Genomic DNA, 14,061 nt, shown 5'->3' with positions numbered 1-14,061 from the left:
TAACACATTATGAATGTTAAAAGTAGTCACATGTTCATATAGTTATCAAAACCATTCCTTCACCCTTCCTTAACGTTAAAAACCATGAGTGCAGATCCACCCCTTAAAACTGAGGCATTGTCATCCAGCAAAAAGGAACATATCTGATGCAGCTGTAGGCTTTGAATGGGTTCCTACTGACCTTCATGGATGTATTTCAGGAGAGTGTCTGTGTTACCTTTTTATACAAGCCAAGCTGGATCATGGTTTGTAAAAAGGTGCCCCCAAAACGATGAATTAATCAGGAAGGCTTCTGGTGTTATGATGAACTAAATCATCACTATCCAGACTAATACCAGCAACATTAAAGAGCATGCCGTGAGAAGTTAGCTGAGATGATCATTAACTTCCAAGTTATTTTTACATTTCACTTCTTAAGACTATGGTGGTTTGAAAACAATTTGGATTAAAGGATTCTGCTCCAGGCCATTAGAAACTGACTCACTGCAGACAGATGCCCAATGGGACTTTGTGAATCTACCTTGGTAATATCTGCAGGAACAATTTCCAAGTACTGGCTAAAGTGCATTCCTGTGTATTTCCACTTAAACCATCTGCCAATCTTAATGCTTATTCCTGAGGGAGGAAACCTTCCAGAGCTGTTTTTCATTTAATTTACAAGGACATCCTGTTTAGGTACTTATCAAAAGAACAGAAGAAATGATGCCAAATACCACAGCCTCAAAAACTTTTTAAAAAAAAAAACTTAATGGGTTAGGCTGAAGTAGTAACCTACATTTCAAGGGAGTTGCAACATCCCAGCTTTTTCCTCATTAAATCCAAAATACTTTTTTTTTTACTTCACTTGGTAATAATTGTGCATTGTTGAGATAATTCTGTCACTAAGGAGTGTTTGTGTCTCTACAAACATGGGAATTAAGCATTGTAAGTATTTAAGTGAAGGCTCACGTAACACTCTCTGGTGCTAGATCTAAACCACATTGGTTGGGAAAAGGCATCCAGTGGCTTTTGAGTCAAAATGGCATATAAGATCACTGCAGACAGACAGACAGACAGACAGACAGACAGACAGACAGACAGACAGATGAGGTGCAATGGAGCAGATTTTGAGTATGGCCCAGGAAGACACTCATCTATGAAGCTCTTCGAGTGGCTTTGACCAAACTTTCCACCAATTTCTGTTTCTCTCTTTCATTTTTCAAATGCTAAATGAAGCCATTGGTTCGAGTCCTGCCCTTCAGAGCAGGAGAAAATAAGATTGAGATATTTGAGGTTGGCTATTATATCTCCCTGTTGTCTCTGTCCATGGAGAAAGCTAGAGAGTTCCAGAAAGACATCTACTTCTGCTTCATTGACTATGCAAAAGCCTTTGACTGTGTTGACCACAGCAAACTATGGCAAGTTCTTAAAGAAATGGGAGTGCCTGATCACCTCATCTGTCTCCTGAGAAATCTCTATGTGGGACAAGAAGCTACAGTTAGAACTGGATATGGAACAACTGATTGGTTCAAAATTGGGAAAGGAGCACGGCAAGGCTGTATATTGTCTCCCTGCTTATTTAACTTATATGCAGAATTCATCATGCGGAAGGCTGAACTGGATGAATCCCTAGCCAAAATTAAGATCGCCGGAAGAAATATCAACAATCTCAGATATGCAGATGACACAACCTTGATGGCAGAAAGTGAAGAGGAATTAAAGTACCTTTTAATGAGGGTGAAAGAGGAGAGCGCAAAATATGGTCTGAAGCTCAACATCAAAAAAACGAAGATCATGGCCACTGGTCCCATCACCTCCTGGCAAATAGAAGGGGAAGAAATGGAGGCAGTGAGAGATGTTACTTTCTTGGGCTCCATGATCACTGCAGATGGTGACAGCAGACACAAAATTAAAAGACTTCTGCTCCTTGGGAGAAATGTGATGGCAAACCTAGACAGCATCTTAAAAAGCAGAGACATCACCTTACCAACAAAGGTATAGTTAAAGCCATGGTTTTCCCAGTAGTGATGTATGGAAGTGAGAGCTGGACCATAAAGAAGGCTGATCGTCGAAGAATTGGTGCTTTTGAATTATGGAGGAGACTCTTGAGAGTCCCATGGACTGCAAGAAGATCAAACCTATCCATTCTTAAGGAAATCAGCCCTGAGTGCTCACTGGAAGGACAGATCATGAAGCTGAGGCTCCAATATTTTGGCCACCTCATGAGAAGACTCCCTGGAAAAGACCCTGATGTCTGGAAAGATTGAGGGCACAAGGAGAAGGGGACGACAGAGGACGAGATGGTTGGACAGTGTTGTTGAAGCTATAAACATGAGTCTGACCAAACTGCGGGAGGCAGTGGAAGACAGGAGTACCTGGCATGCTCTGGTCCATGGGGTCACGAAGAGTCGGACATGACTAAATGACTAAACAACAACAACAACATTATATCTCCGCTCAGTCTCCTCTTTTTCAGGCTAAATATACCCAGCTCCTTCAACCGTTCCTCATAAGGCTTAGTTTCCAGATCATCTTGATTGCCCTCCTCTGCACACGTTCCAGCTTGCCAGCATCCTCCTTTAATTGTGGTGCCAAGGATTGGACACTGTATTCCAGGTGTGGTCTGACCAAGGTAGAAGAGAATGGTACTATTACTTCCCTTGATCTGGACACTACACTTGTGTTGATGTAGCCTAGAATAGCATTTGTTGTTTATAAAGACGTTGAACAACAATGGGCCCAGGACAGAACCCGGAAGCAGTTACTGTCTGTACGGAGCAATAGCATCTCTCCTGAATTTCAGGTCAAAGTCTCTCTTAGCCCTACGTGGAGTTGCCAGAGAAGGAGTTTTGCATGCAGAGTCTGTGCTCTTCCCCTGACCTACAGTCCCAACAGTCCTGTTCATATGGGTGGTCAACTTACCCCCTTTTTTCTGTTTCTGCTAGAACTATTATACCCTTAAGAATGACACTGTAATTGTGGATGCATTCCTCTGCATTCTGAAGCTTGCGCCTGTCAATTGGCCCTTTATGGCACTCAGTAGAAGCCGGATGTTTTCTGTGGATGGCAGCTGTTGTTCAATATCCAGCAAACAGCTGATAGACTGGCCGTGTTACATGGTGGCGGGGGGGGAGTGCAAGTCAGAGCCTGGGAAAGGTCCTATTGCTGAATGCTCTTGACTCTGACTAGTAATTAGCTGACTACATGCAAGATTATGAAAAAGACCAGAGCTGGAGAAACCGCTTTTCAGAAGTCATTCGGAATTAGAAACGGCCATTCCATCACACACACACAAAACACTGCAAAAGAATTTATGAATGGCTTTCCTTTCCTAAAAGGGAGGGGATGGATCATGCCAGACAAAGTCTGAAAATGTCATAAGTAACGGCGCTAATCATACTCTTTCAATTTCTGTGGAAGGGGATCGGAGAACTATACTATCAAGTACTTTTCCACGTTGTCCTGCTGAGATTCAGCCATTGCCAAGTCAAAACTTTGTTTTCTTGTGGCGGAGAATTGAGCTACAAGCTAAAACGAGATAATTTGATTGAAAGGGCTGCATCTTTTCTGTTCCTATCCTCCCTTCTTCAGAACAGCACTCTTCATGTTCATGTTTACAGCAAAATCGACAAACTTCACACCTACTTCTCCCCCGCCTCCCCGCAAATAATTTATTTAATAATCTACTTTTTGCCCTTTCGGTGGTGAAAAAATACTTTGGGCTTGGCCAGTTTCAGTCTGGAAGTGTTGTAAACTGAGGGGTCTACTTCCTCAGCAAAATTAAAGGGAATGACCCGTGTCTCAACAGGAGGGGGAACAAAAACAACCAATAATGGTGACATTAGATGCTATAGCAAATGTTTGCCTACTGCAAGTATGTAGTTGTCTTCCCTAGAGCAGCTGGAAACGATGCATGCAGCATAAGAGTATTGGGAATATTTTTCAGACAGAGGGCATTATTCATTTTTTTGGCAACTTTACGAGGGTCAGATGACAGAAGGAAAAGTGGGTGAAGCGAGGAGCCCGTAGTTCACCTTTGTGCTCTCGCGCATTCCTTTCTATCTTCCGTTCAGATGAGCCAGAAACATTATCAGAGGTCAAGAATACATTCCAGCCAGTCAAAATAAAATAAAATAAAGCCTCAATGAAAGTATAAAGCAGGACTAGCAGGGGTGTGGCTTGAGGAGAGTGCCATGCGCCAAATAGAGAAACCTGGAGGACAGCCAAGGAATTATAGGAAGGCAAACCTGACAGTACAATGTCAGTTTGTGCTTTGAGTCCCCCTAGATGTTTGCAGGGGAAAGACGACAGCGATAGAAGGGGCAACAGATTTTCATCTGCCATAATATTTAGCTCTAGCTGTTTCCAGCACTTCGTAACCGGAGACAAAATAAAATGGCAAGTGATGCTCAGTTCTCTTCTGTTTTTCTATTTTGACTGAAATGTCAATTTTTTATTTTATTTTATCCTCATAACTTTTTAAACAAATGTTCTATTTCTTGCCTTGAGGATTATCTGGTGGAAAAAGGTACAGGCTCGCATACGACAAATGAAGGAGTGTGTGTTCCCTTTTGTGCCTTTCCTTGTACTTTTATGTGCACTTAGTAGCTGCAGATTAACATCTGCATGGGGAAGATGGAAACAGGCACAACTGCTCAACACCTACTTTTCCTCTATCTTCACCCAGAAGAAAAGCAGTGCCCAAACTGGTGATAACAGAGAAAAAGAAAGAGGGGAAGCAAGAGACCCCACCAAACGCCCCTATTTTCAAGTCCTGGATTTACAGAAGCCATCTTGGTTTCTGATTTGATCCCGGAATGTCCCGCTTTTCCTTAGGACATCTCTATTTTCATCGGAGAAATGTTGGAGGGTATGGAGTTATGCAACTCCCAAGCCAAGATACAACTTTTAGAAGACATCTACAGTATACAGGCAGCCCTGTATAGGGAAGGTTTTTTTGTTTAAGTGCTTAATCTTTTACAGTGGTACCTCGGGTTACATACACTTCAGGTTACACACGCTTCAGGTTACACACTCCGCTAACCCAGAAACAGTGTTTCAGGTTAAGAACTTTGCTTCAGGATAAGAACAGAAATCGTGCTCTGGCGGCGCGGCAGCAGCAGGAGGCCCCATTAGCTAAAGTGGTGCTTCAGGTTAAGAACAGTTTCAGGATAAGAACGGACGTCTGGAACAAATTAAGTACTTAACCTGAGGTACCATTGTACTATGCTTTTATATATATTGGAAGCCACCCAGAGTGGCTGGGGCAACACAGTCAGATGGGCAGGGCATAAATAATAAAATTATTCTTTTTCTTAGTCTTATAGAATAGGAACGCTCTAGTTTCATTGGATAAATGTTGGAGGGTATGACAGAAGCCTTTAAAATCGTGTTCTCTGACAGAGGACGAATGGTAGAGACCACTTCCCTAGCCTGGCCCTTCCAGAGAAGAAGAAGACAGTTTAGAATTACAACAAGGGTCTGAGGGAGGTCACAGCTCAGAGGAAGATGAGGGGGAAAGCTGGGAAATAATGGAAGAGGAGGAGGAGGAGGCAGAGCTGTAGCAGGTGGCTGACTGGAAAGCCTTCCGACCCACCATCTCCCAGAACCCAGGTTGCCTTAAAAGTAGGTGAGCAACGAACTCAAAGACAAGGCATGTAGCAGCAACCGTAGAGGTGGTGGTGCTGTTGATGAACGAAGCAAGGGGGGGTAGAAATTTACTCAGGACGCCATTATTCGAAGAAGCTGCATTTCCAAGCCTCTCTCTGTGAATATTGAATAAAAAGCAGATGGTAAGGACCTTTCCTTGTCTTATCCGTTCCTGGCAACCTGCCATGGGGAATGGTTCCTCTGCCACCTGACTACAAGAAATAAGATTCCACTAACTACAAGAAAGAAGATTCCACCTAAACATTAGGAAGAACTTCCTGACAGTAAGAGCTGTTCGACAGTGGAATTTGCTGCCAAGGAGTGTGGTGGAGTCTCCTTCTTTGGAGGTCTTTAAGCAGAGGCTTGACAACCATATGTCAGGAGTGCTCTGATGGTGTTTCCTGCTTGGCAGGGGGTTGGACTCGATGGCCCTTGTGGTCTCTTCCAACTCTATGATTCTATGATTCTATGATTCTAGGTTGCCAGGTCATGTGACAAAGCTGAAAGGGCTTAGGATCGAGCCTAAGCCCCACCCCACCCTGGTCCTCATCTCGCAATGCACATTTTTGAAGACTTACACTGGCCTTGGCTTAGCCAGCATCTATGTAGCCAGCTAAGCTGGCATATATGCAGCTGAACAGGAGTTGGGGACCTAACACCTGCTAAACTGGGAATCAACCAACTGAGCCAGAAATCCTCTGCTTCCTAAACTGCTTATCCCAGCAGATCTTGCCGTCGGTTTGCCCCCTTATGGTGGAATTTATATTGCTGCTTAGAGCGAATGTACTTCCTACCCATTCTTAAGAACTGTACAATTATTTATATTGCTTTCTACTATCTACAGGAAATCACCATCAGTTTTATTACAGTCAACAGACCAGAAATGCAACAGACAATAAAGCCAATCAGAGGCCATTTTGGTAAAGCGTGTTCTCCAATAAATGAGAGCACGTGTTGCGGTGTGGGCCGCCGGGCCAGGCCTCTTGTTGCCAGGCAGGTTAAGAGTTGTTGCCTGGCATTATGATTGGGTAACCGGATTGCTGGGGCAAATTGTATGTTGCAAATTGGGTGGGTGGGACCATAGTCTTTAAATATTGGTGCACTCTGGTTTCTCTTTCTCTTTGCAGAGTGCATCGGATCACCCGCCCTCTTTTCCGGTTGACCTTGCTTTGCCTGTCATGGGGTCGTTTGCTTTGGAGCAGGGGCCTAGTAGGAATTTTGCCATTTGGTGATTGGCTGTGCCATTTGGTTTTTGCCTACTACTCAGCAATTCGTCACAGGTTGCGGTTAGGCATTGGTTATAATATGCTGGTGGTGGAGGGGTCAGGATAGGCTGTGCCTGCCCCTCCTATTGCGCTGAAGGGAATTCCATTAAAGGAATCCTGGGGCTTGCCACGATTTCGTCCAATCCCTGTCATGGGAATCCCTGTCATGGGACCAGGGCCGGCAAGCTTTCGGGGAGCTGCTGGGGTGAGCGGTGTGGGTCCGACGCTTAGCTCAAATGACCCCCAAGTTTGACTTTCCCTTCTACTGGCTACCGATCGGACCTCGGGATGTCAGTTCTGTCCCAGGCGGGGGGACAGATAGTCATAACCAATGTCTAAACAACCACTCACTGATTTTGTATTTTAATAAAGTTGTGGCCAAAATAGTGCCCAAAAACCAAAACTAAAATTACGTGTTATGTGTGAAGTTATTTGAGGGGTGGCCTGGGGACCTACACACGCAATAACAAAACCTCAATTAAGCACAGTGGAGCGATTAGCTGAGCAAAAGCAACATCTGGAAATATTAGAAAGCCATGAGAAAAATGAACTAACAGGGTGGCTGAATCCACTATCAAAATCTACAGCATACACATTCATTTTCTTTGGCTGGGCATTTTAATTGTGTAAAATGAAGAAGGAACAAAATTAAGGCAGTTCTAGGAATAGGTAATCTTCCTAAGACTTATATGGTTTGATAAAACGTGTTCTCCCTAGCAGAGAGCGCGTGTTGCGGTGGGGGATACAAGCCACCCCATTGTTGCTGGGTGGATTTGTGGAGGGACCCAGGCAGTGTATTGGTTAATTGGGTCGCTGGGTAGAACTGCTTGTTGCCAATTTTGAAGGAGGGGTCAGAGGTTTTAAATACTGGTCGTCCAACTTTGAGCATTCTCTTGGCTGCTTGCACCGGATCACCCGCCTGTATTGGGGGGGGGTTGTTCACATGACCTTGCTATGCCTGTCATGGGGTCGTCTGCCGTTGGGGCAGGGGCCTGGTAGGAATTTGTCCATTTTGCTGATTGGCTGGTGCCATTTGGTTTTGCCTACTGCGTAGCAAATCGTCACAACTTGTAAGGTTGGCGGTTAGGCATTGGTTCAAATTGGTTGGTGGGGGGGTAAGTGCCTACCCCTCCAATGCTGGTGCGGAAAGGGAATTCCATTAAAGGAATTCAGGGGCTTGCCATCCCTTTCGTCCTAGTCCCTGGCATCGGACTTGGGCCGTGCAAGCCACCAGGAGCATGAGGGTGAGAAGTGAGGGACTGAGGCCTAGCTTCATTTTCTCCCCAAAAGTTGTTTCCCACACTGGCTTTTGCTGGAATCCGGAAGTCAGTTCTGTCCCCTGGGCAAGGACAGATAGTTGGAACCAATGCCTAAGCAACCACTCACTTGGATGTATTTAAATAAAGTTGTAGTCAAAATAGTGCCAAAAACCCAAACCAAAATTGATGTGTGGTGTGTGAGTTATTGGGGGTATGTGGCTTGGGGACATCGACACGCAAGAGCTTTTTAGAAGAAACAATGTTGATATATATTTTGTGTTCAAAAATATTGTTGGTGTGAAAAGAGCAGCTCTCAACATTCTGCTGAATAAAGGATAATGTAACAGTTGATAGTGATCTTTTTTTAAGCCAGAAAGATGATTTCAGATACGTCTTGAACTGGGGTTGCATTCTTATGGACTGAAATATGCCTGTGCGTGGACCTGGGGAATTCTAATTTTTTTTCAGTCAACTATATCTCTTGGATTCTTTGGAAACTGTTGGTGTACAATGCTTATGGGACGGTTATATAATGTGGACTGTTGAACTTGGTCATCCAATTATTTCAGAGTATTCACTCCATTAAAATTCAGTTTTGCTTACAAATAATGACAGTTGATAATGGAGTAAATTTGTTTCTGGAGTAGATGGCTTTTCAAACTAGTTGTAGACATCTTATGACAGACTTTTGGGGGTGCGGGGAGCCTGACAGCGTTTTTCACAATAATGAACCTGATTCTTGCTCTCTCGGCTATAGCTATTCATTTAGGATTCCAACTCAACAAATTATTATTACTACAACAACTGTATGACCACGTTCAGAACATATATTCTAGGGTTGCCATTTCCCCCAAGTGAAAATCCAGTTGCTGAGCTTTTGGCGGGAACATCTCACCCCAAAATTTAAGTTTTGGGTCTTTGGGGGGAATTTTGAAGCTTTTTAAAATTATTTAATTGCCCTATTTGCTATATGCCTAGGTTTTCAGCAAAAATCCGCCTGGACGCCAGTTTGCAGCCTGATTCCCGGAAGTGTCCACGAAAACCCAGACATATGGCTTCCCAAAAAAATCTTGGTATCTGTAGTTTAAGGGTGCTAAGTGTTGCTAAAAGGTAAAGAGTAAAGGGACCCCTGACCATTAGGTCCAGTGATGACTGACTCTGGGGTTGCGGGGACTTCTGGGTTGGTGCCTCTGGCAATGGCGGATTTCCTCTGATCAGGAGGAATCTGCTCCGTGGAAATTTGGGTCTGGCCGCCACGGCGAAGGCGGAGACCCGTATAAATCACAGGCGGGAGAAGCCTGTGAACGTGGGATTCGGCGGGCACCTTTTGCACCTCCCCTATTTGCGGGGAAACCTGGTTTCGGGGATCCGGAGTGACGTGGGGTGAGCGGCGCGGTGCTTCGAATCGTCTGCTTCTTCCACAGAGCGAAGCCGCATAGCTGTTGCCGGAGAGCATTGACTTTTTCCTGTGGACAATTTGACTCCAAAGTAGTTACCCGTGAGTAGAGCTGAGATGGGAGAATCGGATTTTAAACGTTTAATTTGGCATCGAAACGGGGAGGTTCAAAACAGGAAGTCCGCCTTCCCTATTTGTAAACAGACTGAGGCAAGGAAGCTGTAGGCTGAAGTCTTGGAAAGCCTTTTGTAAAAGCCTAACTTTCCATTGGTAAAGAGCATAAAAACCCCCTTGGAGGCAGGAGAAGGGGGGGGGGAGTTGTGGACTGAGTATGCCTGCAGGAGAGAGTGAAGGGAGTTAAAATACCGCTGCTCTGACCCTGGAAACGGGCTGCCAGTAGGACTGACATTTTGGAATGTTCATTGACAGCACTTAGAACGTTCCTTGACAGCTAGCAAAGGAAGAGAAATACATTGTTTCTACTGTCTCCGGCTGCTTCTAAAAAGGAGTAAAAAGTAACTGAAATCTGAAACTAACTTTGGATTGTATGAGTTGCGTTTAAAGGGGACATGGTTGACTATTATAAATAGAAACTGTTTCCCCCTAGTGGAAGTCTCTGAAATTGGTTACTTTATAAGAGCTGGGCTAGGGGGACTTCCAGCTGCAAGATAAAAACTGTGAGACTCTGAGATTGACCTTGAATCTCTTAAGTGTTATGGTAAATGGAAAGGAAAAAAACAGATGAAATGTCAACAGAAGAGGCCTTAGTGGTCGCATTAGTGAAAATAAACGATTCGCTGGAACAGCTTCACAGGAAAACAGACAATCTGGGACAAAAGGTGAACACCAACACAGAAACCATTCAGAGATTGATACAGGAATTTACCTTGACACGGCAAACTGCGGATGAAGTCAGGGAGAAAACCCTTGCTGCTGAATGTAAAACAATACAACTGGAGTGTGAAAGAGCCCCATCCATTCAAAGGCAACTCGATGTGACATCTGTTATGATGGAACTTAAAGAAAAACAGATGAATTTGAGGACCAGAGCCCTACCTGAATTGGGAAAGGAAAGCTTGACAGAGTTTCAGGAGGAGACAGGACTGACATCGGTTGAGAAAGAGAGGCTTTTGGGGGTCAGTATGACCGCCAAAAATGTGAATTTATTTAAGGGTAACTGTGAAGGACGTTGGATTGAAGAGAAGGGGGATTGGGAAATATGGACAAATCTGAAGTTGCTATTGTTGGGCTGAGCTGTTGTGGTGGGGATGGGGTTGCTGTGTTGCCGGGGATGTTGCTTTTGTTCCAAATAGTGCAAGTTTTGGATGGGATGGATTGTTTCAGGAGGTGGCAGAGGGATGTTTTTGGATTAGTTTGGCAGGGCAGGAAGCCTCGAGTAAAACTTAAGATATTGACAGATGCTAAAGAAGGAGGTGGACCTGCCCTGCCAGACACCTAAACTTTGTGGTGAATCATCTGCTCTTTGATGGCTGAGAGAATAGCTGTCTTTTAAAAGCACTGAAGTGTTGGATAATGGCAGATGAAGTTGATGGACTAGATGGAATTGGCGGAAAAGACTGGCAAGATCCGAGACCAGGGAGAAGAGTCGGTGGAAGAAGACTGGGGAAAGTTTAAAGATTATTTATAGAAATATTGTAAAATTAATGAATGTTAGAAGAATGTTGGAATGAAGTTATATGGCTTTAGTAGATATGTTATAAGGAATTAAGTATAAATAGATTAATAAAAATAAGGTTAAAATGTGTTAAGATAATTATAGGATAGAAAACAGGGGAAGATGGAAAGGAATTGGAATTAAGTATAAATAGATTAATAGAGCTTTAAAAGGAAAAATATGGTTAGAATGTGTTAAGACAATTATAGGATAGAAAACAGAGGAAGATGGAAAGGAATTGCTGAAACAATTAACAGAAGTGGAATACAAAAAGGGAGGTGTGAGGAGGTCGAGGAAATAAGGGAAAGAAAGATAAGATGTTGAAATTGGATTGTGTTTTAAATGGTTTTTGTTTTGTTTTGTTTGTTTCTTTTATTTTGTATTGTATTGTATTGTATTGTATGTTTTTTCTTTTTTGGTTTTTTGTAGTGTTGTATTTAATTTGTTGGAAATTTAATAAATATTTATTTTTTAAAAAAAAAAAAGACTCTGGAGTTGCGGCGCTCATCTCGCTTTACTGGCCGAGGGAGCCAGTGTACAGCTTCCGGGTCACGTGGCCAGCATGACTAAGCCACTTCTGGCGAACCAGAGCAGTGCACGGAAACGCCATTTACTTTCCCGCTGGAGCGGTACCTATTTATCTACTTGCACTTTGATGTGCTTTCGAACTGCTAGGTTGGCAGGAGCAATGGGAGCTCACCCCGTCACTGGGATTTGAACCGCCAACCTTCTGATCGGCAAGTCCAAGGCTCTGTGATTTAACCCACAGCGCCACCCACGTCCCTGCTAAGTGTTGCTAGTAGACCCCTATTTCTGTCCCAGAGCTGCAGCTCCCAGATTGGTTGAACAGTTCATCCTTCTTTACAAGGAACTCTGGGAATGGTAGTTCTGTGACAACTAAGAAACCTACAGGGATACTAAATCACTAGCAAAATGGCAATGATTCCATTATAAAAATTGCCAGGTATTCTGCCATTTTGAGCAAGCCTCATCACTTGCCTTTGCAGGTCACAGCCTGCCATCTGCTGGAACTGCCCAAGGTGGTTACATACCCCATATATTGGTCATCCGACATTCTGTGTGTGGGATACAGAGCATCTAGTGCCAGCCTCAAAGCGTCTCTCATTACTACTCCCAAGGTCTTTATTAATACAAAGTTAAAGAGAGTGATATACATCATATGCACTATTTTGAAATGTGGCTTGAGTTAGCTTCATTCTAGTCCCAAACACTGCAGATTATTTTTCTTTTAAAAGCTCTATTTGTAGGAAAGGCATTTTTTCAATAATCTCATATATCCATTTTAAATGTTTGCAGATTTCCTGTTTCCATTAATTCTTCCCAGAGGAAAGTGAGGGAGGGCGAGATAAATCTGGTCCAAGCGTTTGGAGAGAGCGCTTCACATTGTGCGTGCAAACACACTTTCAGGTTATCTCGACCCCTCGATCAATGCAGAATGACCCAACACTGACAAATGGGACAGGAAGAATATAAACATTATCTTGATGAATGGGAGAACTTGGCTCTTGTGTAAAAGCGAAACTGAATAATGCCACGTGAAGTATTACAAGAAGGAAGGGTAAGAGACAAACAGTTGTGTGTAAGGTGTGGAGGCAGCCTCAGTTCTTTTTATATTTTCTTAGTTGTTGCCTTTTAAAAAGTTTTACATTTCAAAAACAAAGGTGCAAGTGTTAAATCATATCTAGGGCAACAAACAAATAAGATCTAATCATTATCAGTAACAGATTAGAAATCTCAAGATCCGAGAAATATACAAAGTGTTACAAAGTAGAAAAAGATAGAGATATTGGTTATGAGTTTGAAATGTAATAGGGAAGATAAGAAATGCATACTGAGAGATTAGACTGGAAAATTTTCAGACAGGATTGATGGAAGTCAAAAATTTGAATAAGATGTAAAAGTATGTTTAATTATTGTTGAAAATGATATGCTAAAAAAACTAATAAAATTATATATATATATATATATATATATATATATATATATATATATGCTTTCGTAGATTTTCACGGGTACAGGAATGCAGGTTTTGGTGTCTTCGGGTGTCTTCCCGTGTAAGAGTCGGGGTGTCTGTGCGACGTTTCGACGAGGTCTCACTCGTCATCTTCAGGCTGGTGCTTTCGGCTTCTTGTTACTGGAACAGAGCAGAGTCTGGTGTTTGAGTTCCTATAAATACTGTTGAGGGGTGTGGTGTATAGCCTCCAACGTTCTGGGCAGAGAGGAAGTTCCTAGATTAGTGTGCCTTTTCTTCTTTTGTTCCTTAATTACTTGAGGGATATCTTGGGTGATTTCATGAGTGATATTCTGAATACCACTGGGTGGGTCATTAAGTGTAGATTAGTTGCTAAAGCTTTCGTGTCTTGACCTCTTGAGCTTGTGAAGAGTTTTTCTGAGAAGATGGCTGTGCTGCATTTAGTTGTGCTCTGGCTTGGCTTCGTGTATAGGGGCGAGCTGTGGTTTTGTGCCTTGTGCCAGCCAGATCTGTGTAGGGATTGCAGGGGGGTGCAGCATCCGGAGGTGCCACTATAGTTTGGCTACTGGATGGAGTCTGTAATATGTCTGTGGAGAGGGTCTGGGTTTGGGTCTGGTGTGGTTGATTGGTGACGGCGTTCTGTGTGCCTCTGGTTCTGGTGTCGGTTTTTGTGGGGAGGGCTAATTTCCAGATGTCTGGCAGGCGGGACGTGTCGTCACGCTTGTTCATGTTGTGAGGGTGTTTCTCTATCTCGATGGCTTCCATGATTATTCTCTTGTGGTGATGTTCCATGTTAAAGAGCAATTTGGAATCTGCAAAATTAATTTCGTGTCCTGTTTCTTTCA

The 14,061-nt window shown here is 43.3% G+C and overlaps 1 long non-coding RNA gene across 1 annotated transcript in view; it reads right to left on the bottom strand.

Moving 5' to 3' along the window:
• Positions 1-2,341: 2,341 nt before the first annotated feature.
• LOC309530242 overlaps positions 2,342-14,061 on the bottom strand; it is a 32,601-nt gene continuing 20,881 nt past the window's right edge. Inside the window, exon 3 of the long non-coding RNA XR_014218718.1 lies at positions 2,342-2,602. This is a non-coding gene — a long non-coding RNA (uncharacterized lncRNA). The remainder of the gene's footprint in view (positions 2,603-14,061) is intronic.

The sequence above is a fragment of the Podarcis vaucheri genome (assembly GCF_965113315.1).
Source record: "Podarcis vaucheri genome assembly, chromosome: 4".
Lineage (NCBI taxonomy): Eukaryota > Metazoa > Chordata > Lepidosauria > Squamata > Lacertidae > Podarcis > Podarcis vaucheri.
The sequence above is the reverse complement of the archived record's forward strand: the minus strand, read 5'-3'. Positions and strand labels throughout refer to the sequence as shown.